Source organism: Alexandromys fortis, unplaced genomic scaffold (genome assembly GCF_014885135.2).
Source record: "Alexandromys fortis isolate MF-2015 unplaced genomic scaffold, M_Fortis_MF-2015_v1.1 scaffold_51, whole genome shotgun sequence".
NCBI lineage: Eukaryota > Metazoa > Chordata > Mammalia > Rodentia > Cricetidae > Alexandromys > Alexandromys fortis.
This window is the reverse complement of record NW_026067925.1, coordinates 1880571-1901093: the sequence shown is the minus strand read 5'-3', so window position 1 is coordinate 1901093 and position 20523 is coordinate 1880571. Positions and strand designations below refer to the sequence as shown.

Sequence of the window (20523 nt, the reverse complement as noted above, 5' to 3'; positions counted from 1 at the left end):
GAATGCACTCCATGGCTTAGGGTTCAGCCTATGCAGCAATAATTTGAACAGTTTCATTTGGGAAGCAGGTTCTAATTCATATAAAAATGCTTAGTTTCTCAGGTAATCCTCACCCATCTCTGTTCTCACCTTAATGGCAGGGATACATCAGGGATGATATGAGAAAAGAAATCCTGGCTCCATGTATACTCACTGGCTAAGCCAAGTAAGTAAACGAATCTGTCTGGCCAGAAAGCCTCAGGCATCTGCCTGTCTCTGCCTCCTTAGAACTGGGATTATAGGCATATACTACTACTCATGGATATTTTTTTACATAGGTTTTGGAAGTCTATCTCAGGTCTCCATGGCAGGCGTTTTACTGTGCTATCTCCCTAGCTACGACTGTAGCATCTTTGTCATGAGTCAATGCCACCATCTGCCCATGCATTTACTGTGGACTGTTTTCCCAACACTTCTCTGCTATACAAACAAGTTGAAATTGTCTCAATTCAGAATCACCTGTGCCTTCTAAGACAAACATCTCTGAGTGACCACTATGGAGCTGGCCACACCTAGCATGGTTTCAGCAATGCCACTCTAGTGGATAAGTCAAAGGAATCTATTGGCTCACATAAAAATCCATGCCAAGTCATTAGTAGAAAAACACAAAGAACTTTTATGTTTCAAGGGTGCTTTGAATGACATACAGAGCCCTTCCATAAAATGACCTAACAGATTAGCTTTCTATGACCTAATGACAGGGACCTCCCTCAGCGTGGAATATGAAAGCTAACAAGGATTTTCTACCGAATATGCTCGGCACAGAGCAGTGAGACTTCTTACTGCTGTGAACTGCCCTAGCTCCAAGGTCTGATATGCCAAGTGTCACCAACTCCAGTTTCCTTTCACCGGAGAGGCAGGAAGCAGCATTGATCACCTTCCTCCCATACTTAAATGTCAAGCTGCTGTCCGTTAAATGACAGCTCATCCAGAGAGTCAGTTCTTATCACGCCATCTGACAAGTTCAGAGAAGAAAGAAGAGGAGCAAAGAAAAAAGTGAGTTTGGTGTTAAGCACTCAGGAACTACAGTGAGGCACCTTTGTATTTGGTAGCTTCCCATTACATTAAAAAAACAAAAATGAAAAAATGTAAAGAAAACACTACACTACAATTAAAGGAGAATATTTTTTAAAGTCTAGTATTCATGTCTCATGTGTGCTGGATGAAATGTCAGTGCTTTAAGGGCTATTCCAAGAGTACTGTGTAACAGAATAATGATGGGGCAGAAGTGTCCAGAACATGTTCAAGTCATGAGGTTCTAAGCATTTTTAATGAGGTAATAATGAGCAACGTAGACTATGTAGAGAGTGACTGGGCTATGTGACGCTAACTAAGCGATCAAAGAGTAGCAGTCTTGTTTACATTTTTATTGCTTCTAAAACACCGCGAACAAGAGCAGCAAGGAGAAAGGGGGTTTATTTCAGACCCAAATCTTACTCCAGGGAGTCAGTGCAGGAACTTGGAGGCAGGAACTGAAGCAGAAGTCATGAAAGAATGCTGTCTACTGGCTTGCTCAGTTTCCTTTCTTATATACCTCAGGACTATCTGTACATGGATGGTGCTGGCCACAATGTGCTGAGCCCCACCCCACCCATTCATCACTACTTCAGAATATACAAATACCAATTTCGAATTCTAAAACTAATGAGTTTAGCTTGTAGGGCCTAAAGGAGCCAGGGATGTAGTAACGCGCTATCAGAAGGGAGGGAAGAGGCCTTACTAAGGGGGAGGGTGTGGTAGGGCATGAACATTGTGAAGGTACATGGAAGGAAGATGTGGGTGGAAAGGTTTAAGCAGAACTGAGAGTCAGGGAATAGAGAACAGGAGGAGGGAGAAGGAAAGGTTACGCAAAACTAAGAATGTATGAAAAAAAGATCTATAAAAACTACTACTTTGTAAGTCTATTAAAATTTAATTTTTAAACTGCGGATCTAGGGACACCCTGTATGGGTTAATAATGATTCCCGTAGGAGCCATAGGCTATTAAATGAAAATCCCAGTGACAAGTATGGAATACTTTCCTATGACTTGTTTGGTCAGAAAGCCCCCAGGGTCCCAAAAGAATATAGGTTATTGCCATTTCTCTTTGCTGCCCATCAGGGCTAGATGGGAAGACTCTATTGCTAAGTACATTACATTACATGCTTGGTTGCGGAATACCAAGAAATCGAACTATAGCTGAGCTGAAATTTTCTCCCTGATGCCTACCTTTTCATAGTGCTAGAAGGTGCTATACCTGCTGATGGGAGAGAAAACTTATCAGTGGTCATCGACTTGCCCACTGGTACAACAATGGCATGATTATTATGGGGACAACCAACCAAAACCAACCATTTTGATTGTATTTGAAGCCTACTCCACAAAAGGGAATTTATGCCTTGTACCATTAATATGGTCAAGAGTCCATGGCTAGAGTGGTAGTTTAAATAGGAATGGCCCCCATAGGCTCATATATTTGAATGCTTAGTATCTAAGGAGTGGCACTGTTTGAAAAGGATTAGGAGGTGTGGTTTTGCTGGAATAGGTGTGGCCTAGTTGGAGGAAGTGTGTCACTAGGGGTGAGTTTTGAGGTTTTAGAAGTTTAAGATAGGCCCAGTGACTCTCTTTCTTCCTGCTGACTGTGGATCCAGATTTAGAGCTTTCAGCTAATTCTCTAGCCTCATGAATCCTTACATGATAACATAGTCCCCCACCATAATGACAGTGTACTAAGCCTCAGAAACTATAAGAAATCTCCAATTAAACATTTTCTGATATAAGAGTTGCCATGGTCACGGTATCTCCTCACAACAATAGAACACTGACTAAGACAACTAGGGAGGTCATTAGTCTTAGATGAGAACCTACTACTGTAGTTTGCCTAAAATAACATGTTATCATCCTGTCTTATACTTAAACCTACTGTTTCAGCTCTCAACCTTCATGAGAAAAGCTTTTCTGCCATATGTGGCAATTACAGATGGTGGCACTTACAGATGGTCAAAAGGCTGAGAATAAGTTGCTGGTTAATTCTCAGCCCAAAACAGAACATTCCCCATCACTTCCTTGACCCCATGTCATCCACCAAGACTCAAGAAACATCACAGAAGAGAGTGTAGGAAGAATGTGAGAGCCAGAAGATGGGAGGCAAATCCTTCAAGAGTGCCTTCTGGATGTGACAAGCCTACCACACTCATGCAGTCATTGTAGCTATGGTTATGTACAGATGAAATTCACAAGATTGGACCTTGCAACACTTCAACATAGATGAATGACCACCATATTACGAAGGCCCACTGTCCAGGAAACTGTGGACAGTTAATGGGTACTGGGGAAGAAGAGTCATTTTCTTTAGTGCTGTAGTCACATGCCAACTTGCCCATGCTCTAGTAGATAATCCCCCACCCATGCTCATATGTGCAGCCATAATTAAACTCAGTGCATCACATACACACAAAAGGACATCAAAGCAAGGGGGAACCTTGCTGGGAAGAAGAGGGGTTTAAGGAGGACAGGGAATAGCGATAAGAAAGAGTAATGAGTGATAAAAAAGTCAAAGTTTATTATATATGTGTATGAAATTTTCAAAGAATTTTAAAACATAAAAAGACTAGGTTCTAAAGTAAATATTCATAACGCACTTTCCCATGAAGACTTTTTGAGGATCAGATCTTGGCTGCACTGTCAGCTACATCTGCAGCAACCCTTCTGGGAACATTCTCACTTTTCTGTCAAGAGAGCCAGAATAGAGCATCCTTCTCCCAGAGATCATCAGGAATGCTGCTCTCTGCATCCTCCAGAGCCTTTCCAGGAGCAGAAGATGTTTCTGTGAAACTTGATGCTTTCAGAGCTTCCCCTCTGGCTCAGTCAGGGCTTTCATTGCTGTGAAGAGACATCACGACCACGGGAAGGCTTACCACTATTTCCTGTTGCCCTTTTGCTCCTCAAAATTTACATTTTGTAATTTATCCTGCTCAGCTTGCTCCTTTTCATTATAAATCTTCATTAGAGTTAACACTAGTAACCACAAAACAGAGTCTATACCAGGCTATTTTGAGATTTCCTCTGCCAACAGAATTAATCCAAAACTCTTCAGTTTAGCCTCAGGCAAACTCTTTAGGCAAGGGCAAAAGGCAGCACTTACTTCACCAAAATATCATAAGAACAATCTCAAGGCAAAATACTAAAATTCTTCTCCTCGGAAACCTCTTGAGTGAGTCCTACGCAGTTCAAATAACACTTAGCACTACTATCTTCCATGCTTCGACTAGTATGGCCCATTAAGCAGTGCTGAAAGCAGCCCACCATTTTCCAAACCCAATGTATCAAATTGCAAATTCCTCCAAATGAAAACATGGTCAGGCCTATCACAGCAATATCCCAGTCCCTGGTACCAGCTTCTGTCTTAGTTAAGGTCTCTATTTATGTGAAAAGATACCATGGCCACAGCAACTTTTATAAGAAAAACATTCAACTGAGTAGGCTCACATACAGTTTCAGAAATTCAGTCCATTATCACCATGGCGCTGAGCATAGAGGCATGCAGCAAGACTTGCTACTGGAGGAGTAGCTGAGAGTCCTACATCTTGCAGGCACTAGGAAGACCACTGAGACACAGGGCAGTAGCCTGAGCACAGGAAACCTCAGAGTCTGCCCCCACAGTGTTGCACTCCCTCTAATAAGGCCACACCCACTTCAACAAGGCCATATCTCCTAATAGTGCCACTCTCTATGAGATTATGGGGGTCAATTACATTCAATCTCCCATACCCTTTTCAGAATTAATCCAAAACTCTTCAGTTTAGCCTCAGGCAAACTCTTTAGGCAAGGGCAAAAGGCAGCACTTACTTCACCAAAATATCATAAGAACAATCTCAAGAAACTTTCAGAAACTTTGCGGACTTTTTTTTTTTTTTGTAATAAAAAAGCCCAGGACCTGATGGTTTTAATGCAGAATTTTATCAGAACTTCCAAGAAGAGCTGATACCTATACTCCTTAATGTGTTTTACATAATAGAATCAGAAGAGTCATTGCCAAACTCTTTTTATGAAGCTACAGTCACCCTGATTCCAAAACCACACAAAGACCCAACCAAGAAAGAGAATTACAGACCAATCTCACTCATGAACATCGATGCAAAAATTCTCAATAAAATTCTGGCAAACTGAATCCAAGAACACATTATAAAAATTATCCATTATGATCAAGTAGGCTTCATCCCAGAGATGCAGGGCTGGTTCAACATACGAAAATTTATCAATGTAATCCATCATATAAATAAACTGAAAGAAAAAACCATATGATCATTTCATTAGATGCGGAAAAAGCATTTGACAAAATTCAACACCCTTTTATGATAAAGGTTTTGGAGAGATTGGGGATACAAGGTTCATACCTAAAGATAATAAAAGCAATATATAGCAAGCCAACAGCTAATATCAAATTAAATTGACAGAGATTTTTTAACTATTCTTTCCACTAGGACCATAGGTTTTCTCCTTGCTTCAAGTGCCCAGGATTCTAAAGCTTAAACAAATACGAGTCCTTCATCTTCCTTATCTAAGGCAGTGAGATTTTCCAGCCATGCAAAACATCAAACTTTCAGTCCTGGAAACTTCTCTGCACCTGCTTTGTCCAGAGCTCCCTGTGCTAAAGAAAACTAAGGGCTACCTGTCATTTACAGTCTATGTAAGAAGCTGAAATCCCTGACACTTTCTACAATGTTCTTTTTCATAATAAAAATAAAACCTTCATCTTTCCCTTGTCAGTTCAGCCTACAATCAACGTTCACCAAAGCAAATACTGTAAACTGCAATATGAGGCATGATAGTCCTTGCCTCCAGATCAGACAAATGTCAGAAAGGACCTACAACTGAAGAAATATAATAATATGAAGAAATAAAATTAATAAATGATTAAAATTAAAAATATAAAACAGTATAAGCACTACAAATATTGGCAGGGATGTGTGTTGAAATAGGAGCGGCTGGGCTGCGTCCCCAACACCCCGGCCGCTTGGCTAGCTCATGCCCGAAATAACAACACACAAACTGATTCATTTAAGAACTGCTTGGCCCATGAACTCTAACCCTTACAGGCTAATTCTCGCACCTGGACTAGCCCATTTCTAATGATGTGTGTAAGCACCCCAAGGTGCGCTTACCGGGAAGATTCTAACCTACGTCCATCCTGGGGAGCTTCATGTGTCTGCCTCAGAGCGCAGAGCTATCGTGTCTCTCCGGCAGAGCTGAGCATGGCGTCTCTCCGGGAGCAGAGCAGAGTCTGACCTCACTTCCTCTTCCGCCCAGCATCCTATTCTGTTTATTCCACCCACCTATGTTCTAAGCTATGAGGCCAAGCAGTTGGTTTATTATAATTAACCAATTACCTTCCTCCATCAGATGTGAACAAGGTGGAATCTTTATACACGGCAGTTGAAAATGTAAACTAAATACTATAGAAATCAGAATGGAGGTCTCTCAAAAGAAGAAAAGAAGAAAATTAAACATAAATGTATCATATGATCTTACTACATCATTCAAGGATATTGACTTGAGGGTCTCCTTGTTAAAAATAACAGAGCTAATTTCACATCAATGTTTATTGTAGCCGTATTTATAATAGCTAAGCTATGGAACCGACCTAGGAATCCAACAAACAAAAAAAAATGCATAAGTAGAATTTCTGTGTTTCTCTCTCTCTCTCTGTCTCTCTCTGTCTCTCTCTCTCTCTGTGTGTGTGTGTGTGTGTGTGTGTGTGAGAGAGAGAGAGAGGGGGGTGGAGAGAAAGAGAGAGAGAGAGAGATTTAGTCATAAAGAACAATTAAGCTGTCATTTGCAAAATTTTATTGCAATTGAAGATGACCACATTAAGTGAATCAAGAGAGTTTCAAACAGATAGATAACAGATGTTTTTGCTTATTTGTGATTCCTATTTTATATAGATACAAAGAATTATGAGGTATATATGACATGAAAGAAAAAACTGTCTACCAGAACAAAGGAGACTGATAAGAAGTGGAGGGGCACAACACATACTTGAATGAGTTTCGTTTTTTTTTTTAATTAAACCCAAACCATTGCACTGTTCCCTAGCCTCTTGTCCTCCTCTGCACGCAGCCACCTCTCAACTATGATTTCATCCAGTGTCTCAAAGACATCATCACTTGCCACAGCAGGGCTTTGGTTCTCCTTATTTCTTAGAAATTTAGGTCACTTGGCTTCTTGGCCTCTCTGTCCAGTCACTTTGGTTCTTAAACGGAGGAGCTTGTAGTGGTAAAACCAAAAAACAAATGTGAGTGTGGATTGCTGATTCTGTTTCATTATCCTCTGAGAACAGCTGAGGTCCAGCTTCTCCCTGTTGTCAAATTATATTAAAAGTAATAAAAATTACTGACAGTTGGTTCTATTAAAAAAAGGATAAGAATGAAATCAAATATGAGACACATTTTTCCTCCCAACTAGGCAGAATTGGCTGAACTGAAGGAGAAATCATTGTTTACACCAGTGTTTCCTTGGACAGAATGGTGTTGTCCTGATATTCCAAGTCCTTTTCATGATTGGAGTTCTGATATACAGTCTTTCCTTATTTATATTCCCTATTCCCAGGGAAGACTTTTCTCCATGGACAGTGTATTCAATGCTTCCTTCCAAGAACCACTGAAATAAGGATTAGAAGAGGGGCAAGATGGCTGGGTGTTATGATACATCAGTCCCAGAGCTGGGAAGGCTGAGGTAGGAGGTTTTCAGCAAGTTGGGTCTAAGAGGATACATAGTGAACTCCAGAACAGTCTAGATTACAGAATGCAACTTTGTCTTCAAAAAGCAGAAAAAAAATAAAATAGAAATAAGGGAGGGATGGGAGAAAGGAAGATAATTGAGGAGATGGAGGGAGGGAGGAAAAAGGGAAGGAGGAAAAGAGGGAGGAAGGTAGGAAAATAGGGAGGGAGGGATGAAGGGAAGGAGGGAGGGAAGAAGGGAGGGAGGGAGGGAGGGAGGGAGGGAGGGAGGAAGGAAGGAAGGAAGGAAGGAAGAAAGAAAGAAAGAAAGAAAGAAAGAAAGAAAGAAAGAAAGAAAGAAAGAAAGGGAGAGAAGAACAAATCAACCACTACCTACAAAACTCTTTAAGGGAGGCCTTCTTCATTCCTGGAAGAGGCTCCCTAGAGTAGTGAAATATAGCTTCTTTTTTAATGAGTAGAAAAAAAATCCCATTTGCCATGATCTTTGTTGTATGCTTGGAAGGATCTAGAATCACATAGGAAACAAACTTCTGAGCATATGTGTGAAGGAGTTTTTAGACTGGCTTAACTGTGGTGAGAAGACATATCTTAAATGTGGGTAGCACCATCCCATGGGCCGGGGTCCCAGGCCGGACATAAAGAAAAAAGCAAGCAGACACAAGTGTCCATCTTTCTCTGCTTCCTGACTGTGAACATGATGCAACCACATGCCTCTGGTTCCTGCCATCTGTCCTCCACTACCATGATAGACCCTTGAAATGTGAGTCAAAATAAGCAGGCCTTTCTTTAGTTGCTTCTGGCCATGCATTTGTAATAAAAATGATAAAGGTAGGCAATGCAACATTTTTTTATTTTGTCAATTAAATGTATTTATCATGAAAAATATTTCTCTTATTTTTTTGAAATTATAATGTAATTGCATTACCTCTCATTTCCCTTTCCTCTCTCCAAAACCTTCCATACTGTTCCTTGTAACAGTAACAACTAATAAATGTATTTTAATGAAAACTATTCTCATTACTGATTTAGTACATTAAAAATATATTATACTATAAAGCTGCTAAAGGATAATTTGAAGATATTCCTTTAAAGTTTCATTCAAAGGAATTTAGCATTATGTTTTAAATTTACCATATTGACCTTTTAATAGTCTTTTCCTCCTACTAATAGAAACTGAGTGCCTTTCTTTATTCCAACTACTGCAATGGGGGCAACAAGAGGAGTTCATTTGATTATCAATGAAAATCAGGAGGGAAAAAAAGCTGATGTGGTCATTCTGGGCTTGAAGGAGACATTTTCATTGGCTATTGGTCTAAATAACTCAAACCTTATTTTTAGATTTTTTTCTTTATTGTTAAGTGTATGTGTGTGTGTGTGTGTGTGCAACTGTATGTAGTATGCACTTTTGAGTACCATGCCTATGGAGACTAGAAGAGGTGTCAGATGCCTTGCTGTTGGAGATACAGTTGTTTGGGAACCACCAAGTGTAAGTTCTGGGAAACAAACTCAGGTCTTCTGCAAGAGAGTAAGTGCTCATAACTGCTGAGACTCCTCTCCAGCCTCTAGAAATGTATTATCTCAATGGAAAATGGAAATTTACTTATTTGAATGACCATAAACACAGGGCATATAAAAGTCATCATATGTAGTTCAGCTAGGATTATAAGAAAATTTAAAGCCTTAGATAAATGTTATGAAAACAAACTAAAATCAGCTAATGTGGATTTATAAAGAGTGGGAGAAGTGAGAATATGAGCAAAGACGTCAAGACCTTGATGCGTACACCCACGGAAACAGTTTGCCTGAGCTGATGGGAGCTCACCAACTCCAGCTGGACAGGGAAGGAACCAGCATAGGTCCAAACTAGTCCCTCTGAATGTGGGTGACAGTTATATGGCTGGAGTAAACTGGCTGGGGGGAGGGGGAGGGCACTGGCAGTGGCACCAGGATTTAGCCCCACTGCTTGTACTGGCTTTTTTGGAACCTATTCTCTTTGGATGGATACCTTGCTCAATCTAGATATAGTAAGAGGGCCTTGGACCTTCCCCAAAGCAATGTGCCTTACCCTTTCTGAGGAGTGGATGCGAGGTGGAGTGGGGGGTTGATGGAGGGAATGAAAGGAGGAGAGGGAGTGGGAACTGGGATTGGTATGTAAAATAAAAATACAGTTTTTTCTTTTAAAAAATAAAACAAAAAAGAAATTGGATCCTATAAGTTACCTATAAATTGACAAAGAGAAAATAGCAACAGAAACCTAAAGAAATAATAAAATAAATACACAACACAAGAAACACATCTGAATCTTTATTTATTATTTTTTTTGAGGCATGGTTTCTCCATAACTTTGGAACCTGTCCTTGGACTAGCTCTTGTAGACTAGGCTTGTCTCAAATTCACAGAGATCTGCCTGCCTCTGCCTCCCAAGTGCTGAGGTTAAAGGCATGCACCACCACTGCCTGACTTCTGAATCTTTATTTTTTAATGTATATGTGTGCTTCCATGTGCATGCATGACAGAGATGTTTATATGTGCAGGAGTGATAGGGGAGATCGTGCACAATAAGGAGGATTGTGCATGCATGTACGGGGAAAGGCTCGTGGGCCAGGAAACACGTGTGGAGGTCAAAGGACTACTATGTGGGGCTGCTTCTTCCCTTCCACCTTGTATAAGCTTCAGGGATCAAACTCAGGACTCCGTGCTTGCACAGCAAACACCTTGGCCTGCTGTATTATCTTTTCAGCACTGGACCCTTATAGAGCTGAAAAATCCTAAGGTACTCGGGTAACTTTGCAGTAATACTTTAAAATTTAAACCTAAAACACAGAACTCACAAAACCAAGCAAAACCCCCCAAATCTGAATAATCTTATACTAACGACAGCAAATGTTTTCAGTGATCTCCCCACACCCCGGACTTTCTCACTTCCTGTGATCAAAACCATTGGCCGAGAATTGCCAGTAAGAAACAATTCACATGTTTCAGAATGAGCCCCTTTCTGAGTAGATGCTGGAATCCCACACTCCCCTACCCAATCCCACCCATCCTTTGTAAGGTATATCTACACTGTGTATGTTATCCCCTTAGCAGTCACATAGTAGCCATGAACTGCTGGGGTATACCCATGCTTATGCCCATGTTTCTCTTATCATAGTTAATAATTGTTCCAAAACAAGAGGATTAATAATGCCAAGAATGCAGATGTACCCCCAAAGAATCCAGATGGTACTTTCTTTTAACTGAAATTGTAATACAATATAGCATTTTGATAGGAAGACTACATTCACATGACTATTATTATAGTATATTATAATTGTACTATATTATAATCAGTTATCCTTGTTAGTCTCTTGCTGCACCTAATTTATAAGTTAAACAGTGCAGTACGTAAAAGACAGACATGGGAACTATTATGGTTTCAGCTGCCCGCCCCCCAGTCTTTAATATACATCATATAGGTAACAGGGAAAGTATTACCTGTTAAAAATCTTTCTACAAAGGAAACATCTGACCAGATATTCGACATTAAAACACTACTCTTTAAAACTTCTTCAGAGAATAAAAATGAAGGACATCCTCCAGGTTTATTTCCTCAAAGCATCACCTCCCAGCAGCTACTGACAAGGACCACAGCAATATGGAAGCTGGGTGATGCATCACAATTACGTTGCATTTATTCCAAGAATAAAAAAAAATCGGGGTTAACACTTTAAAATCAATCAATTTAATTCACCACAATTACAGAAATGAAAGGAAAACTGTCTCATCATCTCAACAGATACAGAAATCCAGCATCCGTTCATAATGATGAAACACATATCATCCCAACCCCAGAAGAGAACACCGCAATGCATTGTAGAGCATAGATTTATTTTGCGGTATCATTTTCCATGCACAAAATTTATTTTGGTTTATTCCCTAATTCTCTGCTCCTTGGGGTAATAAAGAGCTGATTAATGGAGAGCTTAATAACTGTACACAAAAGCCCTCTGTGGGGTGGGGGGGCAGTCATTTCACAGGCTCAACAAGGCATTTAAAAATTAACTGAATGTAACAGGCAACTTGAAACCCAAGCAACACAAAAGGAGCTTCAGAAATAAAAGGACAAGATCCTGATAATGATGCAATTCAAATGCCAGTCACATTTGTTTCTCGGTACTTGGACAAGGCTTGGTGACATTAAAATACTTCACTCTAGAGTTCAGAGGTAAACTCTATTGTACTGATTTAAAAATACCAGGTCTGGAGATTTTTCTTAGGTACACTCAAGACCCAGAATTGCAGATAGTTAATTACTTACACAAATAGCTGGCTTTATAAAAATAAAGAGGAACAAATTTTGAGGACAAAAGGGACCACTGGGAAACATGAGGGGGTTAAAGAAAGATTTAGGGGATGGGTATGAGCAAAGACAATGAAATACACGTGTGACATTGTTATAATGAATCCTGTTATTGTGTACTCTAACCGAAAATTTTTCAGTTAAAAACAGAAAAAAAAGCATTATTATGGAACGCGTTTCCATGGGTGCCCCCCACTCCTTCCCCAGGACAGGCTAAGATGGGCCACCACAAGCCATGCCTGCTGTACAGGTTCCTTACCAGACCTCTCCATGAACTTAGAGTCAAGCAAGTCCTATGGAAGGCTTCAAAAGGAAACACCAACAAGCACCTAGGTAGGCAAAACTTCAGTGGTTTGGGAACCAGTGTTTCAACCCCATTATTCAAAGGCATCCTCAATTCTGAACCTAAAGAGGTCAATTCCATGTCCTTGCACTAGGACCAAAAAAGGAGCTCTCAAATGAGCAAGAAGTCAGGTACAATTCAACAACTTAAATTTCTGCAGAGGTTTCTCCAGCTGTAGAACCAACTTCATCTAACCATCAGAGTATTCCCTAGGGAACAGAACCTCTTCTTAACTGTGTCTAAAAAAGATAAAGGCAGAAAAAATATTTACCCAGCAAAATGTCAAGGAAGAAAAACACAGAATCATTTTTTAACAGTTTCTTTTCACTTTTTATCACACACTCTCCAAGGTAGCCCACTCTGCAAACTCCAAGACACCCTGCGGACAGCATAGCAACATGGAAAAGGTGCTAAGGGTCTTAGCAGTGAGTGGGAACATATATCAGTAAGCTCAGATATTGCAGCATCTACATACACAGGGTGAGACACGCAAGGGCTTGTAGCGTATCAATAATTTGTGAACGATTTTTCACTTCTATTATCAGGTGCCAAGGGTTTGAGGTTCTCAAATATAGGAAGGGATGACCTTTGGCTGACAAATCAATGGTAGTTAATTATTAAAAGGAACCATTACTGCCTGCATGCCAACCTTCAGGGGCCTACGTTCCAGTAATGAGAAGATCCAGAATCATTTGAAAGCAGTCATATCAGAAAACAGCCAGAATATAGAGGGATATAGCTATATACTTACCTCATCCTAGAAATGGAGGTCTTTGTTTCTTAACTAAGGGGTAGGTCTTGACTTCTCCCTGTCACTGCCGTGTTCTCCTCAATCATAGGAGGGAACCCCTGAGCTCTTGCCTTGGGCAGATATAAGAAGGGATACTGAGGGCCTGTGTGCATACCTCTTTCATCTTGCTTAGAGCAGTGTTTCCCCAACAGGTTCTTCACCCCTCCCCCTCCTCTCAGGCCCCCACTCTCTCATCCTTTCTTCCCAGTGCTTGTTGACTACTCAATAGGTATTTCAGGACTGCTGGGCATGAAGGTGGATATAAAGAAACGCACAGCCTGACCTCTACTTCAAGAGCGTATTATCTCCGCACTGTCTGTCAATGACCAGTTCTTCCATGGCCTTCAAGCCATCCTTTCATTAGAGTCATTATAGCCATGTAAGAACCTCTCTTTCTTTTCCAAAGAGCCATAACACGCTGTCCAAAACCCCCTTCCCTCGTACTCACTTATAGTGACATCCACTACCATACTATTTCTTCTCTGCGTGTTAAATGTTTACTGGATGCAGACTGTGGACATGGAAATAGACCTTTCTACCCAACGTCATTCATCCCAAAAGAGACTTGAACACCCTTCTCTTCACTATCTGGACCTGACTCTCCAGCTCCTTGTTTGCACACACATCCCGCTGTATCATCACAGGGCTTCCGAGACTCTTTGTTCAAATCCAAAGTTACTCAGGATCTTCCACTTTCATAGAGATCTGTGAAACCTCAGAGCTTGGGCCCAGAGCACAGTAGCTCACCCCTCCTTTCCCAGTCTAGTCTTCTCTGGGAAAGTGTCATCTCCTGCTGCCCCCAAACCGGGAGCTGAGGAAAAACAACAGGGCGAATAATTTCTGCTTCACAGGATGAAATGTGAAGCAGCTGGAACTGCTGTTTCATAAAATAAGCTGTACCGTTGGAATCCTGTCCAGGAAAACGCACTCCGTTCGCTGTTGCCTCTGGAAATAGTTCGGACAATCTTTACTTTAATACTTCAAATTTAATCAACAAGTTAAAAAAAATCTCAGTATTAATAAACCAATAAAGGCCTATCAGTACCAGCACCAGAGCACGTGGAAAGTGCTCAAAAACTTCAATAAATGGATATTTCCTGCATGCTGCCACACTCTGCTTCTTTTCTAATAAAATTTCAACATCTAAAAATAAAATATACCACCATTCTTAAAACTGTGACTGAAGTCATGGCGATGCTACAGAGAAATTACCTCCTCCTCCTATTCCTCCTCCTTCTTCTCTTATTCCTCCTCCTCCTACGCTGGAGTTCCTTCCATTGTCACATGGATCTGTAATTTGAGTGAAAATTCAAAGAGTTACTATATTAGATTCTTAGGGAAAATCTTTAATAATCTCAAAATATAACCAAAAGAAAAACAATCCAATTGGAAAATATGAAATAGCTCTGTTCTGTCCAGTATTACTTGGCAAGAAAAAGGAACGAACTTTTGATGCATACAATTTGTGTGAGTCTACCTACATTGACTTTATTTCATCGTCTAGCTTTTAAAGATTAAAAATAGGGAGCACTAGTCTTGTCTTATCCTGTTCATCTCATATAAAAACTCAGTTTACTGTGTTTGTTTAAGCCCTGCTACAGTAACACAAAAAGGTTTGATATATTTCATTCTTTTTTAATTCAAACTAAATTTTCCTTGATGTTTTTTCCTTTGACCCTAAAGTTACTTAGATGTATGGTACCTGGTTTTGAAACACTAGGATGCTTCCTGCATATCTTTCTCTTACTGATTTGTAACTGAATTCTGCCATGATAAGAGAATTTACTTTGTGACATTTTAATCATAATAAAAAGAGTTTAAGTTTTGCTTAAATATTAGAAAACATCCTATCTCAGCTTATCTCCATGAACATTTGAAGGAATGTTTAACATTTATTCTGCCAATTTGAAATGAGATGCCTTGCAAAAAAATAGCCCTGTAGCTTCTTTTAGTATTTCATTTTCACTCTCTGCTACATTTATAACAATGTATGCCTATTGTTCCATCGATTATTGAGGCAGAATCATTGAAACATCCAGTAGAGCACATTTTGCAGATTTGTCTCTTCTCAGTTGTATTAGTTTACTGCGTTGGTTTTGAAAGCCCAGCATTGTGTGTGAACTTTCTGAATGAATTGAGGTTTATCCTTTTTGTTTGTTAAGTTCACACAGCCAGTGATATTTTGTTTAAAGAAAGCTAACGCAATTAAGATGTGAAAAAGAACAAAGTCGGAGGACTGACTTTTCCCAATTTAAACAATTTTCTACAAATCAAAGAAAGACTACAGCCACCAGGGTTGCACTATATATTGGGCTGAAGAGATAGCCCAGGGACATTCCATGCTCTTCCCGAAGACCCGGGTTCAGTTCCCAGCACCTATATCTGATGGCACCACGACCTCTACAACACATGCTCCAAAGAATCCCAATCCCAATTCCAGCCTCCCCATGCACCTGCACTCAAGTGGAATTCATGCACACCAATCCACATATACACGTAAATAGCAAGGTTGGAAGTAAAAGGAACTAAAACGCTGTACTATAGGAGTAGGGTGTAGACCAATGAGGCAGAACCGGCAGTGTGGAGACAAAATTCTTTTCTGAACTGTTGTCAGAAGGGCTGCCATGATTCAGTGAGGGGAGACTAGTCTGCTTACCGTCTAGGGAGGACTCAAGTCCACATGACATCAGTTAGGCCAATCATTCCTTAGATACGACACTTAAGACTAATGAAGAAATAAATAGAACTTTTATGCCTCAAAAGTCACTATGGAAAAAGGGATAAGACTCATCTGTCAGGAAAAAAAATATTTGTGTGTCTCTAATGTACCTGATGTCCAGAAAGAACTATGACAACTTTACAGTAAAAAAAAAATCAAATACCCAATATAAATTTTTTTATTGAGAAAAGGAAAACAAAAAGTTTCTGCCTCCTCCCAGCCTCCCATTTCCCTCCCCCTCCTCCCACCCTTCTTCCCCTCCCCCCACTCCTCTCCCCCTCCCAAAGAGCAGTCAGGGTTCCCTGCCCTGTGGAAAGTCCAAGGTCCTCCCCCCTCCGTCCACGTCTAGGAAGGTGAATGTCCAAACTGGCTAGGCTCCCACCAAGCAGTGGGGCTGATCTATTGGGAGCTCACCAAGGCCAGCTGGACTGTGACTGAAAAAGCATGGGATAAAACCGGACTCTATGATCATGGCGAACAATGAGGTCTGATGAGAAGCCAAAGACAATGGCACGGGGTTTTGATCCTACTTCATGTTCCGGCTTGGTGGGAGCCAATATAAAATTTTTAAAGTGCAGTTTTCACATTAAAATGCCTGCCCTTGTTGCTTGGAAATGCTTTACTGTATTTACATGGATTTACTTCTGTGTTCCCCATTCCATCACAGTGATTTATATGTATGCTAATATTTCCCAGCCGTATAGTCCAGATCAGTGTAGATTTATAATAAGCCTGGTTATCCTACATTTTTCTATTCCAAAGTCTTAGTTGTACCAGGTATTTCCAGGTACATTTTAAATAGGATTTTCAATTTGTGTTTTTAAAAGTTTGTGCTATTTAAATTGAGACTGACTTTGTATACTAACCTAGAGAAAAGACTTATTTCTTCATAACAGTATTTTCAACATTTATTTGTTTTGTGTGAGTGCACATGTTGAGGTTGGAGGACAACTTATCACAGTGGGTTCTCCCCTCCCATCACATGGACCCCAGGAGTTGAACTGGGGCAGCAGGATTGGCACATGTCTTTACCAATAAAGCCCTTTCATTATCTCCTAAGGCCAAATATTTGAATAAGTCTTCTAACCATACACATAGCATATATATTCATTTCTTCATATTCCCATTCATTTTTCTTGGCAACATTTTATAATATATTCAGATATTTTCAAATCTTTGTAAAATTATCATTATAATTACAATGAAATTTAATAATATGTTAAGTTGTCTTAATTTCAGGCTATTTGTTGTTCATATTTAGAAATACAGTTGATTATATTTATTAGTCTTGTATTCTATAAACTTCCTGAATTTGTGTACCAATTCTAGTACATTTTTGGCTTTGTTGTGTACACAACTGATTTTATATGAATACTATTTGTTTACTCTGTTTTAATTTTGATGTCTTGAATTTATATCTCTTGCCTTATGGCACTGGTTAAAAGCAGGATAATATTAAATATAAGTGGTAAAAAGGACACATTTGTCTGATTCTTGTTCTGAGAGAGAAACCATTGCCTTCCACTTTAGTTATAATGGTAGTTGAGAAAAGGTGCCTGCTGTAGTTAGGGACCAGGAGATTTTCCTGAATAAGGGTTCAATTTTGCTTGTTTTTCTACATCAATTTCAAGATAATAATCTGACTTCTTTTCTTCATTACTTATTACATGATGAATTCATTAACTGATTTATATATCCATCTATCTATTTATTTATTTGAAAAAGCTTTCTAGTTTGTGGCACATGACCAGTTTTATATGGTGTTGGGTGCTTTTGTTGCTATGGTTTGGTTTGGTTTTGTATGTGGCAGCGGTGGTGGTATGTTGGAGGAGGGTACGTACATGCACATGTGCATGTATGCAGAGGCTAGAGAAGGATGACCGATGTCTTCCTCTGTCACTCTCAATCTTTAAAGAGTCTCTCTATACATGAAGCTCATCATTTCTAACTGGTCAGCTAGCTGTCAGGATCTTCCTGTGTCCTCCTCTCAACTTGAGTTACAGGTACATGTAGCTCTGCCTGATTTTCATGTTGGATACAGGGGGTTTGAACTCAAGCCCTTTTTGTTTCACAGCAAGCACTCATAATCCTTAGAGCCAACTCAGCAGCTCCCATATTGATTTTTATTACTAGCTTTTGCATATATGCGTATAGGAACTCTTTAATATTCACTATAAAATTGTATATGAAGACTTTGCCTTCCTTTGAATAACTTTAATTTGATTTGATTTATTTAATAACACATGGTAATTCAGATTTCCTGTTTCTTCTTGAGTTAAATTTTATCACATATGATTTCAAAGAGTTTACCTATCTCATATGTACCTAATTTTATTGACCATAATTTTCATAATATTCTTAATCATTTTACATGGACAGGATCTACATTCCAAGTCTTTCTTTAGTGATTCTTTCCTTTCCTTCCTAGTGCAACTAGCTAGAAACTTATCAACTTTACTACACTTAGAAAAGATTTTGATTAAGTAAGATGTGGGGCACAATGCCTATAATCCACTACCGAGAAAACTAAGGCAAGAGAATGGCAACTTCTATGTCAGCCAAAGCTACATGGAGACATTAAATGAATAACTTGGTTACACTGACATTATTTGGATTTTTTTCTTTTCTTCATTTTTCTTTTATTGAAAATGGATTATTTTCTCATACAGTATATCCCCACTATAATTTCCCCTCTCTCTATTCCTACTATATCCTCCCCGACCTCCTTTTCCCTCCAGATTCATTCCCTTTCTGTCTCTCATTTGAATAGAACATGCTTCTTCTAAGTGATAACAATCAAACATGACAATAGAAAATACAACAAGATAAAACAAAAATTATTATATCGAAGTTGGACATGACATCCTAGCAGGAACAGAAGAATGACATTATTTGATTTCTATCCACTGACTTCAGTTCAAACATATAATGTTTATTTTCTTCTATTTAATTTGGCTTTAATTTAATTGAAATGAAATCCCAAAAAAGTGAATATTGGCCATTCTTTAATAATGTAAATCTTTGAAGCACTAAAATTACATCTAAAAATATATTAACTACCACAGAAGTTTTTATGTTTTCACTTCCATTTGGCTCAAATATTATTTTTAAATAATATTTTATTTAAATATTTTAGGGGCAAAATGTTATTTTTAAAACATTTTATTGCCTTGTATTTATTTTGTATGCACATATGTGTTGTATGTAGGCACGTACATGCCATCACATAGCTGTGGAGTCCAAAGAAAACTTACAGGAGTCTCTTCTCCCCTTACACCATGTGCGTCCCAAGGGCCAAACCCAGATACTGAGATGTTGTAGCAGGTACATTTGTCTGATGAACCTCTCTGCCAAGCCACGTTCCAATCATTCTTTTGACTTGCCATTGACCCATAAATTGTTTAAAAGTATTGTTAAATTTGTAAACATTGTGGGATTTTTCTGTTTATTTGTTGTTGATTTCTAACTTAATACTATACAATGTTAGAAAACACTGTGCCTACAACTACTTTTAAGTGTATTTGTTTTAAAGTTATTTTCTATTAGCTATTTATTTCTTTGACTTTTTGGGGGGTGAAATATGATCAAATTTTATTGTATTTATATATGATAGTTACAAATAATTAATGAAAACATGATAATATAAAACAGAAAAAAGAAGATATTATAAACACATGTAATTCAAAAAAGGTCATGAATATACTTAGAGTGAGCTATAAGCATACTGAAACCAAGTTGTCTTTATCAAAGTTTTTTTATTTTTTTATTTATTAAAAATTTCCACCTTGCCAGGCGATGGTTGCGCACGTCTTTAATCCCAGCACTTGGGAGGCAGAGGCAGGCGGATCTCTGTGAGTTTGAGACCAGCCTGGTCTACAAGGGCTAGTTCCAGGACAGGCTCCAAAACCACAGAGAAACTCTGTCTCGAAAAACCAAAAAAAAAAAAAAAAAATTCCACCTCCTCCCCTCCTCCCATTTCCTTCCCATTCCCCCCACTCCCCCTCCCTCTCCAGTCCTAAGAGAAGTCAGTGTACCCTGCCCTGTGGGAAGTCCAAGGCCCTCCCCCATCCATCCAGGTCTAGGAAGGTGTGCATCCAAACAGACTAGGCTCCCCAAAAGCCAGTACATGTAGTAGAATCAAAACCCAGTGCCATTATCATTAATATAATTACATCATTTTTTTTTCATTTATTTTCCCTTCAAACTCTCACATACATCTCTATGCTCTATTTAAAATTTAAGGTCTCTTTTTTCATTAACTATTGTTATATACATATATTTCATGAATTCATCATTACATAAGTACAACCTGTTCAGTGTATAGTGTCACTTATATGTATCTTTTTGGGATTGACCACTTAGTATTGAATAATCAGTTGGTGTGCTCTTCCCTGCGGAAGAATTTCAAACATGCTTATTAAGGTGTTTTAAACAAATCCTCCTCCTATACATCCCTATCTTCCCCAAGTTTGTAGAAAGTGTGCTTCAGGCTTTTCCTATCTTTACTTTTTCTCTCTACTTCTTACAAATATTTGAGAAAACTACTGAGATCATCAACATTAATATATTTCTGTA

At 39.1% G+C, this 20523-nt stretch overlaps 1 long non-coding RNA gene across 1 annotated transcript in view; it reads right to left on the bottom strand.

Moving 5' to 3' along the window:
- Positions 1-6412, bottom strand: part of LOC126502182 (uncharacterized) — a 73596-nt gene extending 67184 nt beyond the window's left edge. Inside the window, exon 1 of the long non-coding RNA XR_007591856.1 lies at positions 6183-6412. This is a non-coding gene — a long non-coding RNA (uncharacterized lncRNA). The remainder of the gene's footprint in view (positions 1-6182) is intronic.
- Positions 6413-20523: the final 14111 nt, after the last annotated feature.